The sequence below is a fragment of the Amblyomma mixtum genome, chromosome 9, assembly GCF_055824585.1.
Source record: "Amblyomma mixtum isolate Tamu chromosome 9, ASM5582458v1, whole genome shotgun sequence".
Classification (NCBI taxonomy): domain Eukaryota; kingdom Metazoa; phylum Arthropoda; class Arachnida; order Ixodida; family Ixodidae; genus Amblyomma; species Amblyomma mixtum.
Genome location: NC_143020.1, coordinates 61911590 through 61917823, shown reverse-complemented (window position 1 = coordinate 61917823; position 6234 = coordinate 61911590).

Sequence of the window (6234 nt, the reverse complement as noted above, 5' to 3'; positions counted from 1 at the left end):
CCACAGCGAGAGATGTCATGTGGCGTCAGAAGTCAAAATTTTTCTCTGGAAAAGCACAGGGTCGCATTGTAGGTTGCCAGTCTTCCAGTGGCATGGTTTCAAAACCTTAATGTTGGAAGCCCCAGTTATCCCCTGAAATCCCTGTAGCAGCATACGTGGCCAGAAAGCAGGGCCAGCTTCTGATCACTCATGATAAGTGAAACTGTGAGATAGCATTTAATATTTCTGCCATGCCAGCAGCGACAATGTATCAGTATTCAAAGTTTATTTCACAGCTTCGTATCTCCTCCATGGTTGGTAATCTGCCCATACTTTTCTGCCACATATATATATATATATATATATATATATATATATATATATATATATATATGTGTGTGTGTGTGTGTGTGTGTGTGTGTGTGTGTGTGTGTGTGTGTGTGTGGCTGCAGTGATCCAAATTAGGGGTCACGAATGCATGTTCTTGCCATGATACTCTTTGGATTAGGTTTCTACCGTTATGTTTTCATTGCATGTTCCCAGCTGCATGAGCCACATTTTTAAGTTTAATGCAGATAAATGCCATCCTTGCCTTTTTTTGATGGCAAAATTACATGTGTACGTGTCATGAATGATATATTGATTGCAACTCAACATGGTAATACTAACTTTCAACAATGTCAACTTAGGTAGTCTTGACCGTTTTGAGACCGAGGTGTGTTGAGTAACTAGCTTCTTCAAGGTATTTCTGAGGCTGTTGTAAGGCCGCTTGCTTTGTTGATGCAATCACTTACGGCCATAGTCAACTGTTCAGCCTAAAAGTATCGTACTTGATGCAGTGTGCATGGGGATGTGCTCTGCTGATAACTTCATTATTATCAGTCTTGTCAACGCTGTGCGACTAATTAGGGGTGGACACTTATGCTATTATTGCTTAGAGCTATGATAGATTGCCAAGAGATACACTGCGTGCATTTTCAACGCTATAGCGTTCATTCTCCGGTGTTGCAGAAAAGTCGGGTGTCATTGGCCGTGAGCGAAAAAATTCGCAGAAAACCTGTAGGAAAGCAACCTAGGTGAGCCACGTAGGTCACTTGTCCTTGTGACTTCATCACAATCTGCCAGACGTTGCAGTTGGCACTTTCATTAACGGTTGGTCGCAGGGTTGCTCGGGAAGAGCAACTTGGGTGGCTGTGCCAGGAGAGAGAGAGAGAGAGAAACATTTTATTTTCTTTCAAGTGAAAGTGGAAGACAAGGCAAAAGGCATGGAGCCTGACAAGGCCTCATCTCCCGTCTGAAATTAGCAGTGGGCAGCTTCAACACATATACAGGTTTTCCTCCTGTTGAAACGATATGCATAATGACAGAAGAAATATAAAATACATATAAACACAGAATGATGGCTATAGATTAAACAAACTTCCGCGGTAAAGCAACACAAAAACTTAGGTTTCGCGACAACACATTTTAGTGAAGACATGAATTAGCGTTAGTGATGGATGACACTGACAGAAAACCGGGAAAAATTTACAAAAACGAAAGTTTTGCATATGGCTTACGGGTACCTATATGTATAAATTATCTTCAGTGATCTGTAAAAATTCTTTATAAGTTGATTTGAATGACTTAAATGCTAGAGTAAAATCAATGTAGCGTCCATGGCGGTTAAGTATCTTTATTACTTGATAATCAAAATCCTATTTACCATAATTAGTTCTAATTCTTTTAGTTTTATGTGTATGAGTTCGGAAGCTGTAGTGTGGCGACCTACCTGAAAGTGTAGTGTAAAGCTTTTCTTTGTGGATTAATTGCATCAGTTTAGAGTAATATACTTTATTGGCCGGTAGCATGTCGTGTCTTAAGAATAGTGGCTGGGTTGGTAAGTCACTTATTCTGCCTTTATAATTTTCAAAGAGACTTAGAACGCGTTTTTGCAGCACGAGCAACCTATCATAATTCCCTTTCGTCGTAGTGCCCCACACTAATATTGCATAGAGTAGACGTGAGTAAAATAAAGTGTAGTATAGAGTTTTTTTCAGCCAAAGAGGAATAAGTGAAGCTATACGGCTCATACAGCCCACAGCGCGAGAGAGATCTGTTAATAGGTGATTAATATGTGGGGTCCAAGATAAATCCTCACTAAACCAGACACCTAAAAATTCCCGTGTTGGTACCTGATCAATGCGTTCCAGTCTGAAATTAAGAGTAATGCTTTCGTTAGTAGGTTTGTTAACGGGCTTGAAAAGTATAAACTTCGTTTTGTGCGTATTCAGTTGCAGCCAGTTGTCCTGTAGCCAAGTATACAGCTGAGAGATAAAGATTAGCCGCTTTTTCTACATCCTTTGTACATTTACCTGTGAAAAATAAACTAGTGTCGTCAGCAAAGAGAGTTATGTCAGGTGTATACTTAACTTCCGTAATATCATTTATCTATAACAAGAAAAGTGTGGGACCTAATATGGAACCTTGGGGTACCCGTAGCTTTATTTCTAGGTTTTGAGAGTGCTCTCCTTTCAAGTTTATAAACTGGTATCTTAATGATAAATAGCTTTTAATGAGGTCTGAAGCAACGCCTCTAATTCCACATACATGAAGCTTGTAGAGCAATATTTCATGGTTAACAGAATCAAAGGCCTTTTGTAGATCAAGAAGAATTCCAAGCGTATATAGTTTTGCTTCAAAATTTTTTATAATTAATGTTTTTACTTTGAGCAAGGCCTTTTCGGGTGTCTTGTTTTTTTGAAACCCGAATTGAGATGGTGAGATTATATTGTACTTTAGCATGAACATGGTCAAGCGATTATTTATAGCCTTTTCATACACCTTCAAAAAAACTGGTAAGAATGAAATTGGTCTATAATTACCAAAATCATTTCGCGTACCTCCCTTGTGTACAGGTATCACTTTAGCTATTTTAAGCAGGTTGGGAAAGGTTCCACTCAACAGAGATATGTTAATTAAATGTGATAATAGATGACTTATTTCAGGAGCTACATAACAGTTGAGGCCTGGATGTCATCGTAACCACAGGCCGCGTTTGGCTTTAATTGCTTTATCAGTTTGTCGATTTCCGACGGTGTAACGGCACTTAGCACTATAGAGTTTGTTTGTGATGCTGCCTGGGTTCTGGGTTCGGCTGGGGTTTGAAGGTACATTGCTGTACTAATAAAATACTTGTTGATTTTATCAGCTAACTCTCTTCCACTGAGAATATGGTCGTTTACTGTTATCTGTTCTACTGAAGTGGATTTTAGGCTTTTTCCCGTTAGTGTGTTGACTTGTTTCCATATTTTCGCAGGATTGCTTCTTATTTTTGAAAACATGGTTTCATAATACTGTAACTTGGACTTCTTTATATCAGCATTTAATTGGTTTCGAAATTTTTTGAATTCAGCAAAAAGGTTTCTGTCTTTACTGGCAAGATATCTGTGAAACATTTTGTTTTTAGTAATTATTCTTTTGTATAGTGCATTATTAATCCACGGTTTCCTTATTTTCCTGCTACGTTTCTTTGATTTCTGAAGGGGAAATGCAGAATCATAGCAGTTTTTGAATATGTGTAAAAATGTTTCATACGCTATGTTTGCTTCATGCTCTTGGTACACGGGTGACCAATCCGCTTGTTGAATTAAAGCTTTAAAATTATTTAGTGATACCTCATTGATATTTCTATACTGAAAATGGTCATCATTGTATACCTTATAGGATAAGCAATGTGTGGCGAAAAAAAGAGGTAGATGGTCACTGATGTCACATGCGAGCGTGCCGGAAATGAAATCCGATGCGTTAATGTCAGTGACACACACATCAATGGATGTAGAACAACTGGGCGTGATTCGAGTTGGTACCCGTATACTGTTCACGCATCCATACGATGCAACAAGATTGTTAAAATCATGAGAATAGATGTCGTCAGAAATTGGATTAATGTTAATATCACCCATGATAAAGAATGGTTTTTGATAAGATTTACTGCATTCAAGGACCCCCTCCAGCTTTGCAAAGAAACGTCGCTTGTAGCCAGTTCGTGGTCTGTACACAACCACAAGTATGAAGTTCTGTGCATCAAGCCCCAAGCATTCAAGATCACCATCTGAAGTAGTTATGTCTTCAATTACTTCACTTGCAAACTGTCGCCTCAGGTAAATGGCAACGCCACCACCTTTACCGCCTCTGTCCAACCTTATGCATGAATAATTTTTAATTTGAGGCGAGGTATCTGTTTTACATAGCCATGTCTCACAAAACATCAGTGCATCAAAATTCACTTGTAGTTCATCAAGGTAGCTAACCAAGTCATTATGTTTGTTGCGAATGCTTCGTAAATTCATGTAAAAAAGAGAGAAGGATGGTTGAAAAATGCTGAGCTTTTCACTGAGTGCGGAACTTTCCGTACATTCATCCATTTAGATGCGAGATATGTGCTAAACAATTTGTGTTGATAAAGCGAGAACTGGGGTACAATCACTGAATAAGAGCAATGTCATCTTCTGTAGCAACGTTGATGATCTCGGATGATTCATCCTTTTGCGCAAAGATTTTGCCCCCGCTTGTCCAGACAAACTTCCATTTAGCTTGTTTTTTCTTTGCAACCGTAGCACCAAGAAGTTTTTTGTTCTGCCTCGTCAAATGTTCGTTTATGTAAACTAAACAGGGACACTTGGATGGCTGATACCAAGGTCAACTGTGGAAATTTTCTTTTTCTTGGTCTTGGCAAGCAGTGCATTCCTCTTTGCGTGACTTACAAACCGGACGACAATATTCTTATCACTTTCTTTCATTGTTGGGACTCTGTGGCAGATATCGATATCTGCGTCATGAATGGTTTCGCCAACCACTTCACCAATTTTTTTTACAATGGTAGCCGAGTCATGCTCTTCTGGAACACCCTTAATCTCCAAGTTATTGCCCCGATTGTACTGCTCGAGCTCATTAAGGCGTTTTTCAAGCCTTTGGTTTTCAATCTTTAGCTGTTGATTTTGATCCGTGAGTGCTTGTATTTCTTTTCTGAGGGCCTTGACATCACTCCCTATTTCCTTGACCTCATCTATGAGGTATGAGCACTCCTTGGGACCTGTGAATGTAATGTAGAGAACGACCAATTCCGCATATATTGGCATTAATCTAGTAATGGTGTCGTGTCATGCCCTTAAAGTGGAGCTTAATTGCCGTCTTCAATTTTTATGCCTCAGCAATCTTAAACGTTGTCTTCCAGCATGTAGGGGCAGTCATGGGAGCGCTGCTGGACATGACGAGTGCAGGTAGTGGCACTACTCTGCATTAATAGGTTTAACCTATTACAACTCACGTTTTTGAAAACGATCTGGGACACAACAGCTGTCTAAGGATGTCCTTATGATGCCAGTGATTGTGCACTCACTGATTCTAGGGTCTGTAACATGCAGCTTAGCTGCATTGACCATTGATTTCCTTCACTTATCACTTCCTTGAGAGCAATGACGTTGGGATAAAATAGCACCAGCAAAGGAAAAAAACGGTTTGTTTCTAAACAGAGATGACTGCAGCGTGGTGTTTGTGTTGCGTCTATAATTGGACATTAATTCTACATTCACCAGCACACAGCCAGACAGTATGTGGTCGGGTAGAAGGGGAGTGGCATTTCATATAAGATGTTTTTCTCTCAGCATTGCCTTGGCCACCTTATATCACAGGCCAAAGTTACCACCTTTAGGAACTGTCGTGAACGAACATTTCATGCATGCTGTGATGTAACAAATATCGCTTGCAACGTGGGAATTCCCAGGGTGCTCACATATGCAAGGACCAAACGACATTATAGTCAGCAGTGCTGTGAATAGAGGCACCTTATGAAAATGAGTATTAGGGGAGGCAGAATTCAGGACCATGAACAACTTGAGCAGGATAAAAACAAATGCGTCCCCACTTACCTTATACCGTTGGTCAGGCGTACGAGCTCACAGGAAATGTTCCTGCAAGCTCGTGCAACGTGCATGCAATAACTTCCCGAGGCTGAAAAGAGAGAAATGTCTCCCCCACACCTGTGACTGTCACGCCATCTGTTGGCGCTGGGGTCGCTACAATGCAGGTGACCTCCCTTGTTAAGGTAAATAGAGAGGACGACATCGCGGAGAGTAAACCCAAGGGGATGAAGCGAGCCAAGTCCCCACAGTGGAGGGAATGCGCTGTCTAGTTTACTTTTTGATCTCTGCACTTCTTTGTATGATTGACTGGATAGTACCGAGCGTCACTACCAATTTGTCATGGAGATCGTAT